The 19,001-nt window shown below is 41.2% G+C and overlaps 1 protein-coding gene across 1 annotated transcript in view; it reads left to right on the forward strand.

Moving 5' to 3' along the window:
• Positions 1-366: 366 nt before the first annotated feature.
• LOC309547378 (cell cycle control protein 50B-like) overlaps positions 367-19,001 on the forward strand; it is a 45,972-nt gene continuing 27,337 nt past the window's right edge. The window contains exon 1 of the mRNA XM_082247221.1: positions 367-488. The gene's annotated coding sequence lies outside the window, so the exon portion shown is untranslated. The remainder of the gene's footprint in view (positions 489-19,001) is intronic.

Here is a 19,001-nt window from a genome sequence, read left to right on the forward strand (position 1 = left end):
TTAATATAATTAAAGAGAATATAAAAAATCCTTACAAACGTGCAAAGAGAAGTATAAGTGCCCCCTGATTGTCTGCCTGCTATACCTCCTTCTGAAATGCAATCCACCGCAGATCACTTTTCAGAGGGCAGTAAATACCACTTATTATTGTTTTTTTTTCTGTCTATTCTATCAATTTGTTTGATGCATTCCCTGTGTGTGTTCCCTTTGGCTCACACATAGCGCAAATAGCTTTTTGATGACTTTCCTAATAGCCTTTGATAATTATATTTATAAGATTTTCTGGTGTTTACATTGTTAGACACACGGCATGTGTTTCTGGGTGGGGTTTAATGAGCTGAACATGTTTAGCTTGTGACTGAGCTGCCACAATGGAGGTATGAGTAGTAGGTAAGATAGTCTGAGTGGGATAACTGGTTTCTCTAGGTGTCTGCGTATAGGAGTGGCTTCACAAGACGGCTCTCATCCTGTGTCTACGGGTCTATGTGGTAAGTACAAGAAAACATTTTGCTACATTTATTTTGTACTTTGGGAACTTTGCTATGTGGAATGGCAGGATTTTATTTTAAAAAAATAAGGTCTGACGGGAAATGGTATCTTTAAACGGCTGATTTCTAGGGAGCAAAGTCCAGGGCTGACGCCTTTTTCCTGAGCGGATATTTCACCTGGTAACCGAAATAAAAACATGATAAAGGAAGCCTAACTAGAAAGAGAGAAGTATTTTAAACTTTTAGCTAAAAGTACAAAAAAAAAAAAAAAAAGTTCACTAAACTAAAGAAATAGGAGTATTTGTGTGATAGGAGACTTTATGGTAGGAAATAAGCTGCAAATAGGGAGCAAAGTGTAATGATCATAGACATATATTCATAGATAGAGCAATCGCTTTGCAGGGTGTGCGTGCGTGCATATGTGGGTATATACTGTCTGTGTGTATAAAGCTCCATGCTCACTAGCGTTTTTAATAAGCTTGAAAATAAAGGTAAAGTTGATCCAGGGAATATCAGATTGCCTCTCGGGGGATCAGGAAGGAATTTTTTTCCCCTGCTGTAGTTAACTGGATCATGCTTTGCTGGGGTTTTTTGCCTTCCTCTGGATAAACTGTGGGTATAGGATTGTGTATATGGGATTGTATGGTTGGGTTTTCTTTACTGTTTTTTTTATTGGTTGAGCCGGAGTGTCTTTTTTCAACCTGACTAACTATGTAATTAGAAAAAAAACGCTGGATGAAAAAATGCTGACAATAGCATTTTTGTGCCAGCTTCTAGTAGCTTTGGCATTTTTTTTTTTTTCTTTTTTTGTGCTGGAAGAACTCTTTAGAAAACTCAACAAAAACACTTTTTTTTTTTTTCTGCTCCTAGATGCTGAAGCTCAAAAAAATGCTAAAAGTCTAAATTTGTGTGCATGGACACATAGGATAACACGATTTGACTTCTAGGAGCCTAAAGCCCCGTACACACGTAGCGATTGTCGGCCGAACGATCGGCCGTCTTTTGTCCAGGGCTGTCCTGTCGGTTGAAAACTGCAAAAGACTGCACACGAATTTTGTCGGCCAACAACAGCTGACTGCAGAAGTGATGTCATGTGATGGTTAACTTTCCGTGTTTTTTCTTTTCTGAGCATGCCCAGTCTTGCAAATCTGCTGATTGTCGGCCGAATTCTGTACTGACTGGCGAACAATCGGCCGTTCTGGTGACGGCCAACAAATATTTTAAAGTCTGCACGACAGATTCTGTTTGGCCGAAAATGCGCTGTCGGCTGTCGGAAGCATCATACTAACAAGCCTACAATCGGCCGATCGGTCGGCGGCCGAATATTTGCGGCCGACAATCGGTACGTGTGTACGGGGCTTAAATAAAGCTAGTGTGCATGGAAACTTAAAGAAGTTGTACACCTCAGAAAAAAAAAAACCTGAAAGACAAAGGCATAATGAGCTTGTATGCATGGCATACTAGCTTATTATGAAATACTTACCTTAGAAGGAAGCCCCCGCAGTGCTACCCGCTCATCTGTAACATGGCCGACACGTTCATCCATCTTGCTTTCGGGTTCGTGTCATCCGGCATTCTGATTGGGCAGGGGCGCGATGACGTCACTCCCGCGCATGCTGTTTCTTCAGAGTTCATGTGCCGATGACGTCATCGGCTGCATGAAATGTAAATATCTCCTAAACAGGGCAAGTTTAGGAGATATTTACAGTACCAAATAGGTAAGCCTTATCATAGGCTTAACTATAGGGTACAAACACTACCTGGGGGTTTACAACCACTTTAAGCCCCCTACACACTATGAGAAAATCGGGCGAACGAGCGGCCAGTTTTCCTCAATGTTTCACAGCAAGTCGGAACCAAGGATAGCAATAATGTATGAGAAAGGCCTTCGTTTTTTTTTTTTTTTTGTTATTTGTTGTTTCTGATCATTCACAATTTTTTGCATCTGATATTTCTCGTACGAAAACAGTACACATTAAACGTTCTGTTCCTGTACGAAAAAAATGTTGACATTTTTCCCTTTGGAAATTTTGGTCAGAAGGTTGGAATCGCCTGTCGAAACGTGTGTACACACTATCAGAAAATCGTAAGATCCTTACTTAGACAAAAATGTTTGCCAGATTTTCTTATAGTGCGTAAGGGCCATTAGTAGCACTGTCAATGTAGATCAGTAGTCAGACTTTTTATCAGAGTAGAACCCTGAAAATCATTGCTTGGTTACTGTGTTGTTGCCTGCTGAAGTTCTAAGGTTCATCACAGGAGTCAAACACAAAGTCTATTTATACTGCCTGATACCTACTTGATCGTTCAGACGCATGATGAAACTGGAAAGTTAAGGTCTGGGGTAACTACTGTCCTAGAGGTACCGCAGATTTGAAAAAACCCTTTCAAATATAGTCCCCTGACTACAGCTTTGAGGAACCATGTCGTCTAGTGCACAAGCCTTTTGTCATTTATTTAGCACTAAAAGCTGACTATTTGTCAGTAACCGGTTAGAATTAAGCCTAGGGATACACTGGTGATGAAATCTCTGTGCTAACGAGAGATTTAATTGCTAGATGATAATTATCTCATTATCATTCCATTGATTTCATCATACCACAAATAGGATGTCAACAAGCAGTAGCAATGAGATTTGTCAGTTTAGCTAGAGCCCAAGGCCATAATACAAGCTGATTTCTTGGTACTGATAGAATTATCACTTGATGACCATCCCCGCATTAAAGTTGAACTATGGACAAAACCTTTTTTTTTTTTTTTTGGATAGAGTAATGGAGGGTTATAACCCCCGTGAGCCATTTGTGTCCCATTACGAAGATTCTTCCCTTCACTTCCTGTCCTATAGCCAAACAGGAAGTGAAAGGAAATCCCTGCAAATTGAGGTATTTTCTTGGGGACCCCTGGGTCACCAGAGCTAGTGTCCCCTTTGGGAAAATTTCCCCTCTATAAATTTTTGGAGACAACCCAAAATTTGGGATTTACCACCATCATTGAAAGTGAAAAAGAAAACAGGAGAAAAAGAGAGGGAGAATGTCCTAAATGGGGGCACAGAAAGAATAAACAACTGATACCGGTGTTCTACTCAATCTAAAACTAAAAAAAAAAAAAAAAAAGTTACGCCTTCTGTTAAAGCTACATTCTTGGTGCCCACCTCAAGGCGCCCTGGTTGAAAAAGGCTGTTTTAGACTGACCACTAGTAGTGGTAAATGGCTTGGTTTCCTTCTTTCACACTACCTTATTTTGTGTGCTGTCTATCCCTTTCTCTGCTTATGTTTTTTTTTTTTTTTTCTTAATATTAATTCTTGCAGAGAGAAATATCAAATGTGGAACAAGTAATTTTTGGGAGCACAAATGGGAGGACATTGATTTGTAAGGGCTGTGATATCTAGTTCACACTAGAATGCCGTGCAGGAAACTTCAACGCCGGTTTCCCACACCACATTCCAACCCCACATCCCTTTACTATCTGCAGTTGGTGTCAGTGCAAAGTTACCGACACTCCAAAGGCAGTACATTTGTCCGCACCTGATCGCATGGAACAAAAGTTCCATGTGATCCAGTTGCAGTACGTTTTTAGGAAGTATTCCAGGCACTACTTTTGGTGTGGTGCAGTGCGATTTCAGCCCATTAATTTTTAAACTGCACAGCATTTCACATGCAGTTTCTAGTGTGAATGGACCCTTAACCTTAACATTATGTACGGGCCTTAGTGATGATGAGGGCTGTTACCCAATTTTAAACACTGTGTTTCCCCTAAAATAAGACCAGGTCTTATATTAATTTTGGTAACAAAAGACAGAGTAGGGCTTATTTTTGGGGTAGGTCTTAACATATATTGTGCTGTCCTCTCTCCCCCTCTCCCTCCCTGCCTGTCAGGAATCCCCTGTGTGAACCGAGTAAAAGTGTTTGTAAAATCCACTAAATTATTAGTATATCATGTCCAATGTGTGTGTTCCTGTATTAGAATCATGCCAAATAATTTCCGTGACCCCCCCTGGAGCTCTCTTCTCTTAGTATAATATCATGTCCAACATGTGTGTTCCTGTATTATAATTGTGCCAAATACCTTAGTTACAGCGCCACTCAGCGCTTCCGTGATCCGCCTGAGCTCTCTTCCTGCTCTGAGCACTGCAGAGGGGAGGGGCTGAGATCCCCTGCTGACAGCTGGAAGAAGAGAAGGAAAATAGCTGAGCGCAGAGCGGCATGGTACCGAAGGTATTTGACACAATTATAATACAGAAACACACACCATGGACATTATATAAACCAGTGATAGAGTGGATTCTAGGATTTTACAAACACTTTAAACTAGGGCTTATTTTTGCCTATATTGCAGCCCTCCCCAAAAATCCCAGTAGGTCTTATTTTCGGAGAAACACGGTAAGTGGACCTCCAATTGGCTAGAGATACATGGCAGATTTATCATAATAGCAATTGGGCTACTTGCAGTGCCTTGCTAAAGTATTCGGCCCCCTTGAACTTTGCGACCTTTTGCCACATTTCAGGCTTCAAACATAAAGATATAAAACTGTAATTTTTTGTGAAGAATCAACAACAAGTGGGACACCATCATGAAGTGGGAACGAAATTTATTGGATATTTCAAACTTTGTTAACAAATAAAAAACTGAAATTGGGTGTACAAAATTATTCAGCCCCCTTAAGTTAATACTTTGTAGCGCCACCTTTTGCTGCGATTACAGCTGTAAGTCACTTGGGGTATGTCTCTATCAGTTTTGCACATCGATAGACTGAAATTTTTGCCCATTCCTCCTTGCAAAACAGCTTGAGCTCAGTGAGGTTGAATGGAGAGCGTTTGTGAACAGCAGTTTTCAGTTCTTTCCACAGATTCTCGATTGGATTCAAATCTGGACTTTGACTTGGCCATTCTAACACCTGGATATGTTTATTTGTGAACCATTCCATTGTAGATTTTGCTTTATGTCTTGGATCATTGTCTTGTTGGAAGACAAATCTCCGTCCCAGTCTCAGGTCTTTTGCAGACTCCATCAGGTTTTCTTCCAGAATGGTCCTGTGTTTGGCTCCATCCATCTTCCCATCAATTTTAACCATCTTCCCTGTCCCTGCTGAAGAAAAGCAGGTCCAAACCATGATGCTGCCACCACCATGTTTGACAGTGGGGATGGTGTGTTCAGGGTGATGAGCTGTGTTGCTTTTACGCCAAACATAACATTTTGCATTGTTGCCAAAAAGTTATTTTGGTTTCATCTGACCAGAGCACCTTCTTCCACATGTTTGGTGTGTCTACCAGGTGGCTTGTGGCAAACTTTAAACAACACTTTTTATGGATATTTTTAAGAAATGGCTTTCTTCTTGCCACTCTTCCATAAAGGCCAGATTTGTGCAGTATACGACTGATTGTTGTCCTATGGACAGAGTCTCCCACCTCAGCTGTAGATCTCTGCAGTTCATCCAGAGTGATCATGGGCCTCTTGGCTGCATCTCTGATCAGTCTTCTCCTTCTATGAGCTGAAAGTTTAGAGGGACGGCCAGGTCTTCGTAGATTTGCAGTGGTCTGATACTCCTTCCATTTCAATATTATCGCTTGCACAGTGCTCCTTGGGATGTTTAAAGCTTGGGAAAACTTTTTGTATCCAAATCCGGCCTTAAACTTCTCCACAACAGTATCTCGGACCTGCCTGGTGAGTTCCTTGTTCTTCATGATGCTCTCTGCGCTTTAAACGGACCTCTGAGACTATCACAGTGCAGGTGCATTTATACAGAGACTTGATTACACACAGGTGGATTCTATTTATCATCATTAGTCATTTAGGTCAACATTGGATCATTCAGAGATCCTCACTGAACTTCTGGAGAGAGTTTGCTGCACTGAAAGTAAAGGGGCTGAATAATTTTGCACGTCTAATTTTTCAGTTTTTTATTTAACAAAGTTTGAAATAGTTTGAAATATCCAATAAATTTCGTTCCACTTCCTGATTGTGTCCCACTTGTTGTTGATTCTTCACAAAAAATTACAGTTTTATATCTTTATGTTTGAAGCCTGAAATGTGGCAAAAGGTCGCAAAGTTCAAGGGGGCCGAATACTTTGGCAAGGCACTGTAAATCACTGGTGACTTAGCTAGGAGTAGTAATTTATTGTTGAATGAAGGTTGATGTGTGATCAATTGCTACAAGATGCTAGTACATACTACTCGTGTGGCTAATTCTACGGGGAGCCGTTTGTTTCATCTGTCTAGTAATCAATTATTATTTCTAGCAACTAATTGCTAGAGATTTTATTAGCAAAATTGCGCTACTAATAATCTTCTGTGTAGCTTTATCCTAAATGAGGTGACTGGTAGCAAGTGGTTAAATGGACATTTTTATTTTTTTGCTGACTATCTCAAAAGTGTGCTGAAGTGAGCCCCGCTTGTATTGTTTAGTGCCCTGTCCTTGTGCATGTCACTCCTTTTTGCTAGCTTCAGCCCTGGTTCACACTGACAAGTGGCTTTAAAATCGTGCGACTTCGCATGAAATCGCACAATTTCCAAGCCTCATGTCAGAGCGACTTCAGGTGCGACTTGGCTGACATCTGTGTAACTTCATGCACAGCATAGCTGCCAACAGTCCCGTTTGTCCCGGGGCAGTTCTGGTTTTCAGACCCGTGTCCCGGGAAAAATCACGGGAAATTGGCTTTGTGATAGCCAAAGAGAAAATTATACACGCCATGGGATCTCCCTTTCGTATAGCGGGTCACTTCCTTGTGTATAGTGGAGAGGGGAGGGCATACTTGCCAACTGTCCCCTTTTTGCCGGGACAGTCCCGGAAAATAGCAGCCTGTCCCGGGTAATTTACATTGTCCTGGCAATGTACTTATTTATACTTTGTACTTTATTTACATGTTACATTTTTTTTGTATGGTCACACCTGAGCACATTTTGACACTTTAGAATTGTGATGAGAATTTTAAACTTTAGGCAGAAGTAGTGCAGCTGAATGGGAGAATTATTCCGACTCTGCTACTTTGGCCTTACATTTGAAATTCCCTTTTCAATTTCCTGGAATTCTCTCTTTATTGAGTAGACCCTATAATCTAAAGATAAGTAGGCGGAGATTATTTATGTGGAGTGGGCGGAGCTTCGGGGGAAGTGGGTGTGGTAAGTAATTGATAGCTGTGCTGCAAAGTGTCCCTGGAAATTTTTTTTCAAAAAAATTGGCAACTATGGGAGCGGCCTCTGACCGGAGCAGCTAATCGGCTTCTCTCTTCAGTGCACAAGCAAAGCAATTCACTTGTACACTGATGCCGATTAGCTGCCCAGGTCGGAGGCCCCTCCCCTCTCCACTGTACACATGGAAGACACATGCTAGCCGGAGGGAGATCCTGCGTGGGCACCACAGAGCTGCCGCTTGCCCCCTTAATTCTGAGCTGACACGTGCAGGGGGAGATGCGATGCTGCAGGCACCACAGTTGCAGGTCAGTGGCCATCATGGGTGCTCTGATACTTAGACCACATAAGTACAGTCTCTGAACTGTAAGAAACAGATCAGCTACTCTGTACAGAGTCTGATCATCCTTATGGCAATGTACCAAGCAATTACTGCACTTGGGATAATCTGAATAATGCTGGCTTTTATAAACAGGAAAGAGATAAGTACTTGAAATGAATTTGTACTGTATTTATAATTAATTTACAACTAATTTTAGTATAAAATGTAATTTTTTTTTTTTGCTTTTATTGTAATAGGACACCTTTAAAACTGATGCACATTTATTTTATGTTCACATTTATTCTAAAAATTGCTGGATACTTTTATAGACCACAAGAGGAAAAAAGATGAGAAAAAGTTCCTGGCATAATATTTTAAAATGGGGATGATCAAACTTTTAAATATTCACTCTGAGTGGGACGACATGTTAAAACTAAATTATTCTCACATATCTAAAAACCTAACTATAAAAATTCCAGGGATTGGCATGTTATACATAGTTACATTGGTTGAGCTTGGACAAATATAATGATGTATACACTAGTGATCAACCAATATAGTTTTTTTTAAAGCCGTTACATATATTTTGGTCATTGAATATCGGTATCGGCCGATTTATTTTTGTACATTTAAAACTTATTTTCTATTTTTTTTTTTTCTTGGCTGGTACTGCTGTGGAGCGATCTGGGGGGTCTAAAAGACCCCAAACCACTCCTTTGCACTTAAAAGCATTCAAAATGCCAAGTTTGACTGTTTTGAATGCTGTCATTTTTTTTAATTTGGTGACGAGTACCCGGAAGTGATGTTATGACATCACTTCCGGGTTTTTACATGGAGACCCAATCAGAGCCGAATGCGGATTTGATCGGGTCTTCAGCAGCCATGCAGGATGGTTGCCCAGGTATCCCGGTGGGACGGGAGACCCGGGCGCCCTGCGGCAGGAGGGAGGGGGACGTCCCCTCCCCCTCCTTGTAATGACAGCCAAGCGGCTTCTCAGCCACATTGGTTGTCATTACAAGACACCCGACCCTTGGCTATGGATGCTGGTACCAGGGTGATGCCTCTAGCTGCAGGCATCACCCCGGTACAAGCACTTTCCCAAAATATTGGCAATATCGGTAAACTCAGGGGCCGATTCCGATATATAGGAGAAAGTGCATATCGGCCCCCGATATATCAGCATTGCCGATAATCGGTAGATCCCTAGTATACACCATACCTGCCAAATGTCGCTGGAAGCTGGAAATCACCAAAATAGATCTGCACTTGCTTCCCGTTCCTTGGACAAGCGGTTGCTCTCCTGCTTTGTGAACGCGGGAGGTTGGCTGTTTGGCAGGGGCGCCATTCAAAGAATGCTTTGCTTCTTCTGAATGAATGCAAAGTGTTCTCTGATTGGACAAGGTAGAGAGGCGGGGTAGGGACATCATGATCTCCACCTTGTCCAATCTGAGAACTCTTTGCATTCATTCAGAAAATGCAGAGCATTCCCTGAATGGCACCATACTGAGTGGCTGACCTCCTGTATTCACAATGCAACAGTAGACCCGATAAGTAGGCGAAGATTAATTATGCGGAAGCTTTAGGGAAGTGGGTGTGGTACATTTTCAAGTAAGTAATTGATATTTGTGCTGCAAAGTGTCCCTTGAAATCTTTTTCAAATGATGGCAACTATGTCACAGATGTCTATGCAAGTCGAACCTAAAAAAATAGTGCAAGAACAACTTTTTCAAATTGATGCAAATCGAAGTTGCATTGGTTTGAACGGTTCCATTGCCGACAATGGGGTGCGACTTGTCATGTGATTTGGACCTGTCAAATTGCATGACAAGTCGCACTGATATGAATGGGGGCTAAAACTGGTTGTGTTTTTTTTTTTCTTTTAATCCACACACTGGAAGTCTTCAGCTGCCTTTTTAAAGGTGTTGTCTAGGCTTCTAGTGTGTTGTTGCACCCATTAATGATCCATTGCTGGAGATGTCCCCCACCACCTCTAAGCCCAAAAACTAAGCCCAAAAAACGGAGCAATCACATGACCGCTGATCTCTCTGCCCCTTCAACGCTCACTGGAGCGCCTGGCAGGAACGGCTGCCTCAGGCTCTCAGCGGCGCCTGAGAGGCTCCTCTTGAGTCTAGAATGGCTCTGTGACGTCAGCCGACAGTGGACTTTAGACCACTGTTGGATGATTTTTCACTATGGTAACACTGCACTACTCTGGGTACAGTATGTTAATGTAACAATAAAAATTGTATCATTTATTTTTCTTCTTTACGTACTGTCACCAGTTGGTGTCCCTAATCAACGCTGCACCTGTCGCAGTGCTCCTGATACTGCAATACCAGTCATATTTTCCCTATTCCCTGCCATAACAGTTACAGTATCCAGTGCCGGGACAAAATCATCCAGCACCAAGGGCAAAGATGCCAAACTGCGCCCCCAACCCATAGGATTAGGGTCAGGGCACCCTCATCCCTGTAATAAACCATTGCGCCCAGGGCAGCCACCCCTCCTGGCCACCCTTTGTCCCAGCTCTGACAGTATTCCATGATCGCTGCCACACCAGTCATAATGGTCTCTGATCACTTCCACACCAGTTAGTGTCCCCGATCAGCTAAAGGGGGTAGCGGTTTAGGGGTGGTGAAACTGCCTAAGTTTTCAGCGCTATCACACATCACTGTACCCAAATAAAATTTTCGCTTTTTTTTTTTTCTTTGGTAGAGCTTTCTTTTGGTGGTATTTAATCACTACTGGGGGGGGGGGGGGGTTCCTATATAAAATGAAAAACAAAATCTGAAAAATTATAGGAAAAAAACACTGTGATCTACAAGTCACTACGTCCATCTGTTCGTGTGGGACTAGATGCCCTGCAAACTGCGTGGCATTCGGAGGGGGACTTGGACAGGACAATGAAGACTGGAATGATCTCTGGGACAGCCTATTTCAAGCACTAATATTGACTAAAGACAGGCTGATCCAATTTAAATAGTGCACAGAATTTATTTTACACGGCAACAACTACATCGTATATACCCCAATTCCTCTTCTTGCTGTTGGAGATGCTCTAGTGATTTTCCCATATCTTTTGGGAGTGCCCTCAGATTAGTAGCTACTGGCGGGAAGTGACCCAGTTTTTATCTACCCTAACTACTATACAGGTCCATGTAAAAGTTGGCGTTTGCCTCCTGGGGTTAGTTGACTCTTTGGCTGTTAGTAGGGTGACGCGTACTCTCTTAGGTCTCCTATTTTATGCCAGGAAGGCGATAGTGCTCAACAGACAGCCCCTAATCTGCCCTTCTGGAAGCGTTTAATTAACCACTTTACCACCGGAGGATTTTCCTGCTAAAAGACCAGGGGTTATTTTGCGATTTTTTTTTTTACTGCGTGACTTTAACGGACAATCGCGCGGTCGTGCGACGCTGTACCTAAACGAATTTCACGTCCTTTTTTTCCCACAAACAGAGCTTTCTTTTGGTGGTATTTGATCACCTGTGCGATTTTTTGATCACGCGCTATAAACAAAAAAAGAGCGTAATTTTTGCAAAAACAACAATATTTTTCACTTTTTTTTATATGAAATTCCCCCAAAAAAAAATGTAAAAATCAAAATTTTTTAAAATTTTCGGCCAATTTGTTTTACGCTACCTATGTTTGGTAAAAAAAATCGCAAAAAGCGTATTTTGATTGGTTTGCGCAAAAGTTATCGCGTTTACTAACAAAGGGAAAGATTTTTGTCATTTTTGGTGTTTTTTTTTTTAACGAGTAATGGCGGCGATCTGCGATTTTTTTTTTTTGCGGTACTGCGACATTGCGGCGGACAGATCAGACCCTTGACTGACATTTTTGACACTTTTGGGGGTACCAGTGACATTACTGCAGTAATCAGTGCTATACATATGCACTGTTACTGCAAAAATGACACTGGCAGGGAAGGGGTTAACAGTATTGGACAGGGAGGGGTTAAGTGTGTCCTAGGGGCGTGATTCTAACTGTGTAGGGACAGGTCTACTAGTGTAAAAACAAAGATCAACAGTTCTACATAGTAGAACTGTTTGATCTTCACTTTTACACAGGGAGAACTGACAGGTGGCTTGTTTACACAAGCCGCTCTGTCTTTCTCCCGCTGTAGCGGCGATCGTAGTGTGACCGGCGGACATCGGGTCCGCCAGTCACACTCCCGCACTCCTCCGTGAACGAGCCGAGGCGGGCGCGCGCCTCGGCGGGCGCGCGCCCGCCCGCTATTGGCTCTGGAAGGAGTGACAGGCGAGCGACGTAGACCTACGTCACTCTGCCTGGCCGGGGCCGACTGCCGCAGTAAATATACTGTGCGCAGTCGGCAAGCGGTTAATAGTTGTACCCCTATACAAACCTACTTATTTGTCACGGGGTTGCCCTAGGAAATTTAAGAAGATCTGGCACTTGTAGACAGATTCGGAGTGTACAACAGATGATCAGGAGTCCACAGACTGAATTCATTCCCCCCTGATAAGGTTTAGTTTATGATATTAACAAATTTATTCCTCTGCAGGGACTCGCATTACATTTGTTCCTGTAGGATTCTAAACACGAGTTAATATTCTTCCGATACATTATCCTTAAGGTTGGGATTGAACAGGAATCTCCTTATAATTCATTAGCCATTGAAGTGATTTTATAAGAGAATGACAGAATAGGAGGTGTTAGTAGTTCTATGTTTTATGTATTAGCTGGGGAATGCCCAAAGGCTATATTTTGTACCAATATATTTTAATGAAAAAAAAAATTGATCAATCCCGATCTAATTTTTTTTTTTTTTGAGGAGTACAAATACCCCCCCCCCCCACCCCCCAAGTGATCCCTTTTTGGAAAGTAGATAAGTCCAAGGTATTTAGTAAGAGGCATTGTGAGTTTTTTGAAGTTGTAATTTTTTTTCTCAATTATTTGGAAGATAAGGAAATTCTTATTTTTTTCCCACAAAGTTGTCATTTTAAGCAGGTCACTTTTTTTTATTTTAGCAAGAGAAAAGCCTTAAATAATAAAGACACATTTAAAATACACTTTTCCTTTATCTGCTCTTCCCCTGACCTAATCTAACCCACCCTCAACCTCCACAGATGCATACTTGCCTTAATCCGATGGCCACGGTTCCTTTATTTGTTTACAATTTAGTGGTGCAAGTGTTCCCAGTCCTGGCCTGTCTGTGCTGTACACTCCTATAGCCTTCTACGGGACTGTCCCCAGCCTCAGGACACAGTCTATGGGACACTAATGTGCAGGTACAGCTAGGACAATGAAGTCTTATGCCGCTGAATGCAAACAAAAAGTGGTCCCTAAACTGAGGTATTGCATATGTGATGGGGGTGTTGGTTAGGTTACGTCAGAGGAAGGGAGAAAAAAAAGACAAATTAATTTGTTTTATGGTGCACTTATCCTCTGAAGGGATAATTCATCTTTATAAAAAACTGCCTATGCAGATAAGGGGAATCTGTAAATACAACTATGCAGCTTTGACCTGTTGGAAATTTGCCTTTCTGTAGATGTAGGCCACTTTTGTACCTCGTGAAGCCTGATCTGTTACTGTTCATCTTCACCATTGCAGGAGCAAGCTCTCAAATGCTGAGCCCAGAGCTACTGTATCGGGGGGGGAGAGCGCGCAAGTGAGGAGGTTTGAATCAAAGAAAGAGCCCACTCCTGTGAAGGTGAATGGCAACACTTGGTTTCTCTTAGAAACGTCTTAGAATCTTTTAAAGCAGAACTTTACTCTCTCGATCTCAATCAACATTTTAATCCTAATACTGCTGGCATTTGTAAATGGGAAAGTATATCCTATTTACTTGTGTTAAAATTTTTTGTATGTTTCTTTAGTTTCCTCCTGGTTTCCTGGCATAGGCAAGTTATGTCTAACCCCTCGTGAAGTCTCCTGGATGTATCTCTGCTAAGCACACCCTCCTGTCGACAAGCCTGAGCTAAGGGTAGATGGATTCCAAGAAATGCTTCATGAATCATCTGCCCTTACTCAAGATGGCAGCGGCCAGAAAGTCTAGGGCAGTGGTTCTCAACTCATGTCCTCAGGACCCACTAAAAGGCCAGGTTTGCAAGATAACTGAAATGCATGACGGATATCATTTTCTGCTAAGTGATTGCAGTATTCTAATCTGCATCTCCCCAAGGTAATACTTAAAATCTGGCCTGTTTGTGGGTCCTGAGGACAGGAGTTGAGAACCACTGGTCTAAGGGTTGTTTTTCATAGTAATTTCTCCGCAAAATAAAGTATGAAGATATGGATGGATGTGGGAGTTTGCTTTTGATTGATAAAAATGTATTAAATCACATTTTTGGTTTGTGGTGCTCAGACGCACTATAGTTCTGCTTTAAGGCCTGATTCACAACTATGCGTTTTTAGTTTTGCAGAACCACACTACAGTCCATTTAACATGACTTCTAATGGGTCACGTTCACATCTGCATTTTATGGAAAGGGCCAGGGTCTTTTTTATGGTTTTTGGTTCCATAGACCTCAAATGGATAAAAAAAGTGTATTGAAAACGCAAAATGCATGTGGGATATGCAGGGCCGCTGATAGGGGGGGACCACCAGCCCTCTTGTAGGGTCCTGAGCACACAGGGGGGCCCACACAGAGAGGAGGATTAGTGATGGACAACAAATACAGAAATCTTCCTCCAGCACCTGAATCTTATCTGACTCTCTCCCTGCTATCAGCTTTTATCTGTTGAGAAAGAGACAGTTGTCCCTCACCAACCCCCCTCCCTTGTGTGGGCCCCCCTCCCAGCACTTATCTCTGCTCAGGAGTTTATTTGTAAATTGTAACTTTGTTTCTGTCTCTCTGATCCCTGACCTCCAACTGCCCAGCCTGTATATTTTTCTAATTTCATCTTTTTTATTTAACATAGTTTTTTTTTTTTTTTTAGATTTAGCAGGAATTATGCGAGTTATGTTATATTTGTGTCTGCTAATAATTATTTTGTTGTAATTTTAACAAAATATATCTTTAATATTTTCTTGGGGGGGGGGGGGGGGCCTGCCAGGTAGTCTGTACGGGGCCCCCCGATTTCTAACAGCAGCCCTGGGGATATGCAAACTGCAATCTGCATAGGTGTGAACCAGGCCTAAGTCAGTCTTCATCAGGTATGTAAATGGCCTACACCTATAGCAAGGGCATTTATTAAGGTTTGACCAAAGCTGCACAGCTTGTCTTTATCTACAGACGTCCCTTATCTGCATAGGCAGTTTTTTGGTAAAAGTGAACTAAAGCTGGCCATAGATGGTGCAATTTTCTTCCCTTGCAGGAAAAAAAATCACTTGATTCCCCTATCGCCTATAGTCGCTGTCAATAATTTTATGCAAAATCAAACGGGTTGGTTGTAGTCAAGTTGATTAACCACTTTACCACTAGAGCATTTTGCTGTCTTACGTCTGGGCCACTTTTTGCGATTCGGCGCTGTGCGACTTTAACTGACAATTTCGCGGTCGTGCGACACCGTACCCAAACGAAATTGACGTCCTTTTTTTCCCACAAACAGAGCTTTCTTTTGGTGGTATTTGATCACCTGTGCGATTTTTACTTTTTGCGCTATAAACAAAAAAAGAGCGTTTATTTTGAAAAAATAACAATATTTTTAACTTTTTTTTTTTATATGAAATTCCCCCCAAAAAAGATGTAAAAACCAATTTTTTTTTAAATTTTTGGCCAATTTGTTTACTGCTACCCATGTTTGGTAAAAAAAAAATCGCAATAAGCTTATTTTGATTGGTTTGCGCAAAAGTTATTGCGTTTACTAATGCCCCGTACACACGTGCAGATTATCTGCAGACTTTTGTCTGCAGACTTACCAAAACCATATAATATGAGGTCAAACCTAAACACTTTCAATTTGTATGCAATCCGGCAGGCCCTTGCACTACATAGAAAAGGTAAATCTGCAGACAAAAGTCTTCAGATAATCTGCACGTGTGTACGGGGCATAACAAAGGGAAAGATTTGTCATTTTTGGTGTGTTTTTTTTTTTTTTTTTTTTTGCGGGACTGCGACATTGCGGCGGACAGATTGGACCCTTGACTGACATTTTTTACACTTTTGGGGGTACCAGTGACATTACTACAGTAATCAGTGCTATACATATGCACTGTTACTGTAAAAATGACACTGGCAGTGAAGGGGTTAATTTTATTGGAGAGGGAGGGGTTAATGTATGCCTGGTGCTTACTGACGTGTGGGGGGGGGGAGGTGACTGTGTGAGACAGGGACAGATCGGATGTCCAGCTATGCTGAATAGTCCGATCTGTCACTCCCTGTCACTGAGGAGATCCGCCCGCTTGTGTTTACACAGGCGGGCGGATCTCCACACTAGATCCCCGACGATCGGGGCAGAGCAGCGGCGATCGCCGCTGATCCTCCCCTGGCCTGACTCCCGCTGTGAATGAAAACAGCGGGAGCGCGCCTCCGGGGAGGAGTCTGGCGACGTAGGTCTACGTCGTCAGACGGGAACGAGCCACTTTGCCGCAGTACTATTCAAGTACTTAGCGGTAAAGTGGTTAATTAGCCTACCCATAGATGGTTTGAATTTTGGCCGGTCCCTGCTGAACTGGCTGAGATTTGAACCATCTATGGCCAGCTTCACCCTCTAAACCTCCTGGTAATGAGATTAAATTCTCCACGTTACTTAGCCTTGTGAGTTTTGCTACTAAACATGAAATTTGCTAGTCCCAACCAGGAAATCAGCTAGACCAGACTCTGATTTGGATGTATATTACCCTCTTTAAACTGGTGGCACCAGCCACTGTCAGAGTACACTGAGCAGTGGCTACAGTGGATTGGGGGAATGTTTTCCAAAATTTCCCATCCACAAAACACTTTTAACACTCTTATGTTGAGGAGGGTAGGCCACATGCTGATCAGTGTATGGCTAGCTTTCAGCTTGCTGTTTTAAAGTAAATGTGATTACAAGTTGAAGCCTGTATCAACGTGGCATCTCAAGTATGTAAACAAGGCTATACATAGCATAGGAAGGACAAGTTTAGAATGAAGCTGTGTTAAATTGTTATACTTTAAGTGAATTAGAATAAAATATATGTTCCATTTAGAATGGAAAAACATTGCTTGTAACACACACACACACACACACTCTACTTAGTGGAAAAATTAATATATTACCTTCTCTGAAATACACGTTCTACTTCAGACATGCCATTTTGTATTGCACTGGATGTAGCTAATAAAAAATAGGTGTCCTAATTTTTCTTCACTATGTAAGACTATAATTTGTATCAATAGATCTAAAAGCATTTACTACATTAGTATTTCTCATAGTCTAGGGTGAATACTATTGATGATTCTAATCTTGATCCCAACCTTGGTTTGTATTTGGCAATTATATATGCAGTGTATCCTTGTAGGAGGGTGGGCTCATGATGATATCTGCCAATTGAAGACTAGAGAAGACACACATTTTTGCTCACAGACAATTTCTAGTGGTCCTTCACATTCCATACTTGTTCTTGGAAGGTGTAGCATTAGTCCTCTTTGAATAGGAAATATGTGGGAATTTGTTGCTAGACAAGCCGATTGATAGTTATTTTGTATTTCTTCCATTTTTGGGAATAATCACTCCCAACAGTTGTCTTTTTCTCACCAAGCTTCTTGTTGATGGTCTTGTAGCCCATTCCAGCCTGTACAGGTCTACAATCTTTTCCCTGACGTTAGTTTGACAGCTCTTTGGTCTTGCCCATGATGGTGAGTTTGACTGGAAGAAAGAGAGAGATTCTGTGGACCGGTGTCTTTTATACACAGAATAAGTTGTCGTTATGAGCACATTCCTAAATTGACAGGACTAATCTGTGTACCACATGAGCACATACTATATAGCCAGTCTGGGATCCAGAATTATTGTTGGTTGGTTGGGGATCAAATACTTATTTTACTCAGTGAACTGCAACTCAATTTATAACATTTGTATCCTGTGTAAATTTGTATAAGGCTGGCTTGATATCATGGATGTCAAAATTGACCGTTCTCTATTGATAGGTGAGCATGTAAATACTATGGAGTGTTTATGTCTTGTATGATATAAAACACACACTCTAGATTAATCTAGTTGAACATTAAAAATGACCATTTTGTATATTTGCTTATATATTCTTCTTTAGGTTAGAGGGGACATCAATTAAACCATGATGGTTCCTGAGGAAGCCATCTTTCACCTAACTGGTGAAACACGTCGAACTTTATGATTGTATCCCTGTTATGCTCTTGGATCTATTTTTCCAAATGTAATGTAATGTACATATGAACTTTCATGTTTTTATATATTTAATACATTTTTTTTAATGTTTTACATTCATGTGTGCTTCCTATTGCCATACCCAATCCATTAAAGTCCCTTGGTATCTAATCCACTGTATTCTCTGGTCCCACATCATTCCTACAGTGTGATTTCCACATAATCCTTCTTGTTTAATTTGTATCCCGTGTTTTTTTTTTTTTTTTTTTTTTTTTTTGGATTTTTGGTTGATTATTCTGGCTCTATCATTTAAAATGCACCTATGATAAACATTATCAACACTTCATTTCTTTGTAAGAACAAACTTAAAAAATCTGCAGGGGATATTTCCCTATGTGTGTGTATAGATAGAGATCTCATAAAATTAGAATATCATCAAAAAGTTAATTTATTTCAGTAATTTAAATCCAAAAAGTGAAACTCCTATATTTCATAGTTGTATTTTATATATATAATTTTTTTTTTTTTTCTTTTAAGCATTTCTTTCTTTTAATTTTGATGATTATTACAGCTAGTGAAGACCCTAAATGCAGTATCTCAGACAATTTAAGAAAAAAAAAAAAAAAAAAAAAAAAGATTTTTATTACAGAAATATTTAAGAAAAAAAAAAAGGATTTTTATTACAGAAATATTGTCTTACTGAAAAGTATGCCCATGTACAGTATAGTATGCCCTCAATACTTGGTTGGGGCTCATTTTGCATGAATTATTGAATTAATGTGGCGTGGCATGGGGGTGATCAGCCTGTGGCACTGCTGAGGTTTTATGGAAGCACAGATTCTGAGGTTTAGCTCA

Source organism: Pelophylax lessonae, assembly GCF_965119305.1.
Source record: "Pelophylax lessonae genome assembly, chromosome: 2".
NCBI lineage: Eukaryota > Metazoa > Chordata > Amphibia > Anura > Ranidae > Pelophylax > Pelophylax lessonae.